Here is a 10,693-nt window from a genome sequence, read left to right on the forward strand (position 1 = left end):
CGGGTGGGGAAGAGGCTCGTGGCCAGGGGAAAGGGAGGAGCTGCTTCGCCTGCTGGAGGAGGCGGAACACAGTAGCTCCTCTAGCTGACCCTGAGGCACCTTCTGGGCCGAAACGGAGGTGGCCCCGGGTTCAGCTGTGGAGCGGAGAGCCAGGGGAGGGCAGGAGCCGGGGACGGCAGCTCTGGGGCTTCCTTTGCAGGAAGCCAAGGAGCCAGGAGCTGCGCCCCAGGGCCCAGCAGGAGCCGCCAACCACCATGGCAGCTGAGGGGCCCTGCGCCAGCCCAACCCTGGCCCCCGAGGAGCCTCCCGCCAGCCCCAGCCTGGCCCCAGAGGAGCCTCCCGCCAGCCCCAGCCTGGCCCCGGAGGAGCCTCCTGCCAGCCCCACCCTGGCCACAGAGGAGCCTCCTGCCAGCCCCACCCTGGCCCCGGAGGAGCCTCCTGCCAGCACCACCCTGGCCATGGAGGAGCCTCCTGCCAGCCCAGAGCAGGAGTTGAGTGACTGCGGCGCTGCAGACACCAGCAGCTCCGCATTCTCCTGCGGGGCCAGAAGCTCCTCCGTGCGGTCTGGCAGCCCTGTCTTTGAAGGCTCCTTCTTTGGAGGTGAGGGGAGACCCAGGGGAAAGGGAGGAGGACTGGGGCGGTGGGGGACTAGTAGCACCCTGTGCCCATCGGCTCGCCAAGGCGCCGGGACTGACCCACGTGACCCCACTAACACCAGTGGGGGTGGCACAGACACGCCCCATGGCAGGGGATGCTGGGCGGAGTTGGGGAGCTCCAGCCTCCCTGATCATGTTGGGGTGGGGGGCTGACTGCCACAGGGCCCTGAGGCTGATGGGGCTGAGGGCGTCTCTGGGAGGGGCAGGGTGGGGCCCTGGCCGCCATGGGGCTCCTTACAGAGAAAGGGGAAACATGGAGCCTTCTCTGTCCACTGCATCCCCCCAGCAGCAGAAGGGATTAAACTTTCTCCTTCCCTCCCTGGTGCAGATACCCCCAGTGCCCAGGTGTCGTGGCCTGAGGAGGAGGAAGAGGAGGAGTGCGAGGAGGAGGAGGAGCAAGACATCATCTTGGTGATCCAGCAGCACCTGCAGGGCAGAGCTGAGGTACAAAAATCCCCCAGCTGCGCTGCCACCCAGTCTGTCCTGCTCCTTGTTCCGTCCCCACCCAGGCAGGGGGTCTTGCACAAGAGAATCCCTCACCCCCAATGGGGGGACACATCTCCTCTGTTATCTGGCACCCCAAAGTGGGGACATTTGTCCCACACAGGCCAAGGTCCTCGCAGACACTGTCCAAGTTCCAACCCCTGTCTGCGCAGGGAGACACTGGTTTTGGGAAGCGGGCGGCTTTCCCTGTCCAACCCCATGGAGGTCCTGAGCCCTGGAGCTGGTTTGGGTCTGGGGTCCAGGGCATGTGCCTTGATCCTGACGTGCTGTTCATGGATCAGGGGTTCAGAGGGGATTGCGTTACCCCTCCGTGGCTGATCCCAGCCTTCCTTCCTCTCCTCATTCTCTGATCTCCTGCCTGGACTCTCCCGGGGATCCTACCTCCCACCCATTGCAGTTTGGCTGATCCATACTCTGCTGGGTACCAGGCCCTGCCCAGAGAACTGCTCAGAGCAAGGATTAATGAGGCAGCAGGCATCCGGCCATGAACTCTTGCTAAGTGTCCCTGGAGTGATGTGAATGGGAGAGGCCAGGATGCGCCTTTTGAGTCTTGCCAGGGCTCCTGGAGAATCCTCCTCATTGTCCCCTGACTGCTGTAGCCCCGTGTCCCATGACTGACGGGTGCTCCCTCTTCTTGCAGGCTCTGCACAACCGCCATTTGCGGAGCCTGGACACCATCCTCAGGGGCTGCCTAACAGAGACCCCCACCGTGGAGAAGCTGCAGCACCTCCTGGAGGTGAGTAGAATGGACGGTCTGGGGTGGAATTGCCTCTGAGCCCTGTGGGAGGGCAGCAAAGGAGAGACTAGAAGAGCCACGTTTCCATTGTGTCCTCCCAGCTTGGACCCAGCCGGCCACACGTTCCCAGAGCTGCCAGCGCAGGGGGAAGGAGCTGGGACTGTCAGCCAGAGCTCTGCACGGTTGCATTAAGCACTAACAGTGAGCACCAGGCCTGGCTGGGGCCTGAGAGACTGAACCCCCTTTTCAAGCTCTGCGACCAGGGCTCAGCTACTCCACCCTGAGCACAAAGTCTGAGCCCCTTGGGGAGGGGGAGAGGCTGGTTTGTAGAGCATGTACGCCTGCCCGCTGACCCTCCCCTGCCTCCTTCTCCCGCAGCACATCCATCGCTCTCTCCTGGCAAAAAACACCCAGGAGAGAGCCAGGGCTGTCCAGACCAGCGCGGCCCTGCTCCAGTTTGCTACCTCCCTGCCTGGATTTGACGTAAGTGACCTCTGACCCCAGCGTCCTGCAGAGTCAAGTTCCTCATCCCCTGGCTAATTGGTCCCCCCCGGTCCGTAAGGGACTGCGTTCCATAGGCCGCTGGCTGGCAGGGTCGTGCCTGGCCCTTGTTATTCTGGAGCAGCGAGGCAGTGAGTGCTCAGCGAGGGCCTTTGCCCTGCTCCCTTTGCTCCGAGCTCCCTTGGGGACAGAAAGGAAGAGGGCTGTCGCTCCTCTCCCCCAGTGCCTCCTACAGAGGGGTGGGAGCAGAGCTCAGGTCCAGGGGCGCTGGGGCGCTGAAGGGAGAATGGTGATGGATTCCCCTCTCCTTCTCCTTCCACCAGACCTCCTCCACCTTCTCCAAGGCAGGTGAATTTGTGCTGCAGCTGGGTCTCTGTGCATACCACCCAGCCAGTGACATCAGTCGGCATGCCAAGGGTGGGATCAATTGGCTGCACAAGCTCCTGCTCCAGAAGAGGGGTAAGAAACCCAGCTGGGCAATGGGACCCCATGGAAACGAGCCTCTGGGAGACTAGCTCCAGCTGGCCATTGGGACGCCTCTAGAACTAAGGCCTCTCTGCTTAGACCCGCTGTAGCGGGAAAGAGGAACCCCAATAGAAACAAGGCCCCTCCTTTGAGACTCCCTCTGCTGGGCAATGGGACCCTACAGAAAGAAGCCCCCTCCTCTGAGACCGACCCCAGCTTAGATGATGACTCCTTCTATCCCCCTCTCTCTGAATTAGGGAGATGAGTGTGAAAGTGCCAGGGAAATTGGCTGCTTTATCTCAGAGCCCGGCTCTGTCCCCCAGCCCAGGGAAATCAGCCCACCCCATATGGGGCAGCCAGCTCGTGAGGGGACAGGAACGGAGCTATTGAGACACATGGAGGGAAAGAGCCCGTCATGAGGGCAGGGGCAGGAACAGGCACCACAGGAGATGGACACAAAGCTTGTAGGGTGTCACCAGTCAGGTAGCCAGGGCCAGATCCTGACTTCAGTGGGTGTGGGGGGTTCTCAGTATTAGACACCCCCATGAACAGGCACCCACTCCCAGAGCACAATGACCGTAAGGGTCACATGATTACTGTGAGGGCTGAAACAAATCCCCCTTCTGGTACTAACCCGCCTGGCATGGACCCTGCGATTCCATTGGGCCGCGGATGCCAGGAGGAGCCTGGCCAGTGTGTACCCAGAAGGAAACAGGCACTGAAAGCGGAAGGCCAAACCTCCCCAATGGGTGTGTCTTTCTCTCCCAGGGCTCAAGACCAGGAAGGCAGCAGACCTGTGGTGCCAGGACGGGCTCCATGACCCCAAGCGCCTGGGATATAGAAATCTGGCCAGGGTGGGAGAGGTAAGGACTCTCCGCCGGTGCATTGCAGCAGCTCAGGTGTGGAGCTGTGTCCCGCTGCAGTGAGTGTGTCATGGACACAGGGCAAGAGCCTGCTCCTTATTTCCACAGAGTATGTGAGGCTCCTGGGAATGTCCGTGGGGTGAGGCGTGGGAATGATCCAGATCTAAAAGACCCCGAACCTCTAGTGGGTGAGCTGCAGGAGCTGTCGCTGCTGGGAGCAGCAGGGGTCCTGGGCTGTCTGTGTGAGCTGGGTTCCAGAGCGCACAGACACATTCCCAGCATCTCATGGCACCTGAGGTGAATCCTGCTCCATAAGAGCTATTGGAGGCCTCAGTGCCTGCAGCCTCCTACTGAAGGGGGTTCCTGGTCCATGGGACCCCAAAGGTTGGCTGCCCCAGGACTCTTCTCCACCTTGTGAGACACTAGAGGGATTTGGAGCCTGGTTCTGGGCCATTGCAAGGGCTCTGGTTCTTTTGGTTTTAGGTCTTCGGAGAAATATTCACCGAAGACCAGAAGAGGAGTTTCCTCCAGGCGGGCCTGCTGGCCATCCACCACCCCCACAACCGCATCAGCCATGCTGGCCTGGTGCTGATGTATTCCATCGTGGGGGAAGCCGGCCAGCTGCTAGAGGACGAGGTAACCAAAGAGGGGTCACCTGGGTAGAGACCCCCAGGGCCTTTCACCTCCAGGCCATTGAAAATCGCTCCCATCCCATCCCCATGCGCTGACCAGGGAGCAAGGAGAGGGTGACCCCAGACAGGTGCCATTGGTCAGTGCCAGCTTCTCCCCTGAGCAGCTCAAAGCAGGGCAGCCTGGCTGATGTGGTGGAGTCAGTCAGCAGAGGCTGCATAAGTGCCCCATTCACCAGAGCCACTGCCCATGGCATCACGTTAAGGACATGGGGATCCCTTGGGGAAAGGTGTCCACTTCCTCTCACCCCCCGGCACTACTGCCCAAAGCCTCCCAGCCCTCGGCTGGAGGGGGCGAGGGTGGCTGAGGGGACTCCGGGGAGCGGAGCTGGATTCCCGCTGGGTTGGGAGGTAGAACAGTTCTCGCGGGGGGACTGAGAGGAGTGGGGGCAGGAGTTCATTCCACAATGGTGGGAGAGGGGATGGAAGTCACTAGAGAAGAGACAAGATTTCGTCTCGGGGGTTGGGCGGGGGAATCCGTCCCTCAGATGTGGGGAGGAAATGTTGCTGGCTCCCGGTGCCGTTAATACCCTTCGTTCTCATGGGTGTCGGAGTCTCTGATTGATCCTTGTTCCCTTGCAACAGGGGGAAATTACAAACAAAATCATGGGACAGCTATTTAATATCAGGCTCATGGGCAAGCTGCCCGACGCCCTGAAGGGGCTGTGCTCCGTGGGGCAGGATTGAAGGCCCCCCCCCCCCTCGCATGACCAGCTCGGACCCCCTGCCGCAGGTACTGCTCTGTCTCACTGTGCCTGGGGGGAAGGGCTGGGGGGAGCGGCCATAGAGCCCCCCGCAGCACTGAGAGAAACCAAGGCTGAGCACCTCGCTCTGGACACCCTGCCCCACCCCGACCCCTGGGGCTGGGCCCAGGCCAGATACTGGTTGGGAAGAATCAGGCTGTGGGGCTGGCCCAGAAGTGAGAGCATCCGCAGAGCCAGGGGTTGTGCTCAATAGCCATTGCAGTCTGGGAGGGGTGGCCTGACATGGGGCCCCTCCCCCATCATCACTGCTCAGACCTTCCCATGGCCCCTGTCACCTCTGATGCAGCGAATGTCCGACCATCCCCCATCTGGGGCCCAATCCACCCACCTGGTATCTGAGCCCTTCCCAGCCAGGAATGAAACTCCCCCCGAACACCCTGGGGCAGGGGAGGAGCCTCCCCATCTGGCAGGTGGGAACTGAGACGCAGAGGAAGGGCTGTGGGCCTGGTCACACAATCCTGGGTGTAGATCTGGGAAGTGGACTGGGTCCCGGCCTAGAGCCTTTCCCCCAGGGGCACCTTCACTTCTGCCCTTTATTCTCCCCTCCGGCCAGGGGGTCTGTGCGTGTGAAATGAACAGGGAGGGTGATGGGGTCCTGGCACACAGCCTGGATGGGAGCTCCCCTTGGCTTGGTCCCCAGGCTCAGAGACATCTTTGTCATCCCGCTGTCCTTCTGTTATTGCTAGGAAGGGAGTCCCCCGATAAGGGGTCTCCAGGCTCCAGTAAGTCATCCTCATTCCTGCCCGCATGTACGCCCTGCCCTGCCCTTCCCTGCCCTCCGGTTTCTCGCTGTTGACTCTGGCTGGGCTCTTGACTCCAGTGTCTAGCTATGACTTTGGCATGACCCTTCTTGGCTCCAGATTTGGGTTCTGAACCCCGGCTCAGTATTCTCCTTGCCTTTCTCTAGCCTTGCTCCAGGCCCTCCACCCACCCGCTGCACAGCATTGCCTCCTCCTCCTCCTGATCTTCCCCAACACCTTCAGTTTCAACTACATGGCTTCGACCTCTGCATGGATATGGACATTGGTTCATACTTCTGCCCACCCGGCTTCGACCTCCGGCCTGGACATTGACACTGGCTCCGGTTCTGCCTGCACATACTCAACACCTGGCAGCAGTAGACAGGCCCCATGTAGTGAGGCGGCCTGGCTCCCAGGCGCACCTGAGAGGGATAAGCCAGATCAGCTGCTTCAGTGGGCGGAGCCACCGCCACCTGTCCCCGCCCCCCGGAAGTCAAGGGGCGGGACAGGAAGTACAAAAGCCCGGGCCCAGCGCTCAGTTGGAGCCCGACCGCGGGAGGAGACAGACGCTGGTGCCCGAGCTCCTGCCGAACCAAGCCTGTCCCAAGCCCGGTACCCAGAGGACGCCTGGTCGAACCTGCCCCTAGCCCGGTACCCCGAGGAGGACTGGCCGAGCCTGCCCCGAACCCGGTACCCCGAGGATGACTGGTCGAGCCTGCCCCGAACCCGGTACCCAGAGGAGGACTGGCCGAGCCTGCCCCAAGCTCGGTACCCCGAGGAGGAGTCGAGCCCACCGGTACACCCATCTCCTGAGGAGCCGATGCTGGTAGACCCCCCTGCTGAAGCCGCAACGACACAGGCACCAGTGGAGGGGGAGAGTGGAAGTGGCCCGGGGATAGCCGACCCTAGTCTGGCTGCCGCTGACCCTGAGGCTATGTCAGTGTGTTGCGGCCAGGATCCCCACTGACTCCAGCGGATCCACGCCGCTGTTAGGGCCCCGGGCTGGGACACAGTGGAGTGGGTGGGCCTGTGTCCCCCCTGCCTCCCCACTCACGGGTGGCAGTCTCCCCCTCAACCCCACCGCTCAGGCTTAGGAGCCTGGACTTACCTGAACTGCTGCTCAGCCCTGCCTGAGGGTCTGAGCCCTGCCTCTTGTTGCTGCCCCGCCCTGAGCTAGGGCCTGGGCTTTACAGACTGAACTGCTGCTCAGCCCTGCCTGAGGGTCTGAGCCCTGCCTTTGGTTGCTGCCCCGCCCTGAGCTAGGGCCTGGGCTTTACTGACTGAACTGCTGCTCAGCCCTGCCTGAGGGTCTGAGCCCTGCCTCTTGGTGCTGCCCCGCCCTGAGCTAGGGCCTGGGCTTTACAGACTGAACTGCTGCTCAGCCCTGCCTGAGGGTCTGAGCCCTGCCTTTGGTTGCTGCCCCGCCCTGAGCTAGGGCCTGGGCTTTACAGACTGAACTGCTGCTCAGCCCTGCCTGAGGGTCTGAGCCCTGCCTTTGGTTGCTGCCCCGCCCTGAGCTAGGGCCTGGGCTTTACAGACTGAACTGCTGCTCAGCCCTGCCTGAGGGTCTGAGCCCTGCCTCTTGGTGCTGCCCCGCCCTGAGCTAGGGCTTGGGCTTTACAGACTGAACTGCTGCTCAGCCCTGCCTGAGGGTCTGAGCCCTGCCTTTGGTTGCTGCCCCGCCCTGAGCTAGGGCCTGGGCTTTACAGACTGAACTACTGCTCAGCCCTGCCTGAGGGTCTGAGCCCTGCCTTTGGTTGCTGTCCCGCCCTGAGCTAGGGCTTGGGCTTTACAGACTGAACTGCTGCTCAGCCCTGCCTGAGGGTTTGAGCCCTGCCTCTTGTTGCTGCCCCGCCCTGAGCTAGGGCTTGGGCTTTACTGACTGAACTGCTGCTCAGCCGTGCCTGAGGGTTTGAGCCCTGCCTCTTGGTGCTGCCCCGCCCTGAGCTAGGGCCTGGGCTTTACAGACTGAACTGCTGCTCAGCCCTGCCTGAGGGTCTGAGCCCTGCCTCTTGGTGCTGCCCCGCCCTGAGCTAGGCCCTGGGCTTTACAGACTGAACTGCTGCTCAGCCCTGCCTGAGGGTCTGAGCCCTGCCTCTTGGTGCTGCCCCGCCCTGAGCTAGGGCTTGGGCTTTACAGACTGAACTGCTGCTCAGCCCTGCCTGAGGGTCTGAGCCCTGCCTTTGGTTGCTGTCCCGCCCTGAGCTAGGGCCTGGGCTTTACAGACTGAACTACTGCTCAGCCCTGCCCGACGGTCTGAGCCCTGCCTCTTGGTGCTGCCCCGCCCTGAGCTAGGGCCTGGGCTTTACTGACTGAACTGCTGCTCAGCCCTGCCTGAGGGTCTGAGCCCTGCCTTTGGTTGCTGCCCCGCCCTGAGCTAGGGCCTGGGCTTTACAGACTGAACTGCTGCTCAGCCCTGCCTGAGGGTCTGAGCCCTGCCTTTGGTTGCTGCCCCGCCCTGAGCTAGGGCCTGGGCTTTACAGACTGAACTGCTGCTCAGCCCTGCCTGAGGGTCTGAGCCCTGTGCTGGTTGCTGCCCCGCCCTGAGCTAGGGCCTGGGCTTTATCGACTGAACTTCTATTCAAGCCTCCTGTAGTGAGGCGGCCTGGATCCCAGGCGCCCGAAGGCGAAGAGCGACCCCTCACCGGAAAAGGGGACCCGCACCCGGACCCTTACACCCCACCATTAATCAAACCCTAATCCCGCCCCATGACTCCTTAGTCCCTCCCACCTGTCACCGGAAGTTCCGCCCCATAGGGGTATTACTTCGTGGTCAAGGCGGCCACATGACTGGAAGCCAGGTGTGTCACGTGACCCCTCTAAGAACTCCTCCCACCACCCTCTACCAATCAGGATGGGTTTCCTCCCGGAAGGACCACCTCAAGAGGAGATTTGACCAATCAGGGTGAGCTCTGGGGTGTGAGGGTGACCCATCCCGACGTGTGTCTTGTGACCCCTCTAAGAACTCCTCTCACTGCCCTCAACCAATTAGGATCAGTTTTGTCCTGACAGGACCACCCCAAGAGGGGATTCTGACCAATCAGGGCGAGTTCTGGGGCAGGGGGACCCGTCCGGGAGTGGGCCGTATGACCCCATTAAGAACTCCTCCCAGGGCCCTTTGCCAATCAGAGTGCAGCACCATCACCTCATAAGTCCCAGCGCTGGACAGACGAGGCCATCTCTCACCAAGGACACATGGTTTAGAAATCGTGGGAAGGCTGCTGAGAGGAAACCTGGACTCCTTCACCACCCCCGTGAGAACTTCGGACTCTGTCTTCACCCCGAGGGTCTTTGACCATCCGCGGAGAAAGCGCTACATCAGCGACAGTGCCGAGGAGGAGGGAGCCACCGAGGGGAGCCCTTTGGCCCAGCCATTGATGGATACGCCGGAACCCGAACCCAAAACCCAACTGCTTGTGAGACACCCCAATGAGCATGGTGGCCTCTCTTTGTCCACCCCCTTAGAGGTGGAATGCGACTGCGGCTCAGGGGAGTCACCGGCGCACAACGTGAACACAGGTAAAGGAATGATTAAGTCAGGGGTGAAAGTAACTTCCAGGACTTACCGGTACTGCTGGAGTCCTGAGGGGGTGTGGCCTCTCAAGATTGAAAGGTCCTGGAGCATCGGCTGTGGCTGGGAGCCCCAGGGCCTTTAAATTCCCCCCGCAGCTCTGGCAGCCGGGTTCGAGCGTGGATTTAAAGGGCCCGGAGCTCCCATGGCTGTGGGGAGCCTGAGCCTTACCCGGCTGGAGCCAGGATTTAAAGGGCCTGGAGCTCCTGCCGCTCCAGAGAGCCCTCAGCCCTTTAATTCCCTGCCCCAGCCTGGGTGCTGGAGCTGCGTGCAGGGGAATTAAAGGGCTCTGGGATCTACGCAGCCACGGGGAGCACTGAGCCCATTAAATCCCGGCCCCAGCCCAGCTGCTGGAGCTGTGTGGGGAGGAGGGGGAAGATTTAATGGGCTCTGGGTTCCCAGCAACCGCAGGAGCTCTGAGCCCTTTAATTCCCAGTCCCAGCCCAGCTGCTGGAACTGCAGGTGGGGCGGGGGGAGATTTAATGGGCTCTGGGTTCCCAGCAACCGCAGGAGCTCTGAGCCCTTTAATTCCCAGCCCCAGCCCAGCTCCTGGAGCTGCGGGGGGGATTTAAAGAGCTCTGGGCTCCCCGCAGCCGTAGGAGTTCTGAGCCAGAGATGAAAGTAAGCTGGTACGGGCCAGTACAGCATAGTGACAAGAGCCAGTACGCTGTGCTGGACCGCACCGGCTTCCTCAGTGGGGATTTAAAGGGCTCAGAGCTCCGGCAGCTGCGGGGAGCCCAGAGCCCTTTAAATCCCTCCTCCCCTCCCACCGCAGCTCCGGCAGCCGGGCTGGGGCTGGGAATTAAAAAGCTCGGTATTCCCTGCAGCGGCAGGAGCTCTGGGCCCTTCAAATCCCGGCCCAGCCCGGCAATGCTGTGGCTCCCCGCAACCGTGGCAGCTCCGCGCCCTTTAAATCCACCCCCGACTCCGGCTGCCAGAGCTGCGGGGGAAATTAAAGGGCTCTGGGCTCCCTGTAGCCACGGGAGCTCTGAGCCCTTTAATTCGCAGCCCCAGCCTGGCTTCCAGAGCTGCAGGGGGTATTTAAAGGTCTCTTGGATTCCGCAGCTGCGGGATCTCCGAGCCCTTTAAATCCTGGCCCCAGCCCAGCTGCCAGAGCTGCAGGGGGAAATTAAAGGGCTCTGGGCTCCCGCAGCCGTGGGATCTCTGAAGCAGAGATGAAAATAAGCCATTATGGTCCAGTACG

At 61.7% G+C, this 10,693-nt stretch overlaps 1 long non-coding RNA gene across 1 annotated transcript; it reads left to right on the top strand.

The window, feature by feature from the left end:
• Positions 1-1,039: 1,039 nt before the first annotated feature.
• LOC123346338 lies at positions 1,040-2,322 on the top strand. The gene is made up of 3 exons (XR_006572975.1): positions 1,040-1,100; positions 1,801-1,896; positions 2,275-2,322. It is a non-coding gene; the product is annotated as an uncharacterized LOC123346338 (long non-coding RNA).
• The last annotated feature ends 8,371 nt before the right edge of the window (positions 2,323-10,693 follow it).

Source organism: Mauremys mutica, chromosome 12 (assembly GCF_020497125.1).
Source record: "Mauremys mutica isolate MM-2020 ecotype Southern chromosome 12, ASM2049712v1, whole genome shotgun sequence".
Classification (NCBI taxonomy): Eukaryota; Metazoa; Chordata; order Testudines; family Geoemydidae; genus Mauremys; species Mauremys mutica.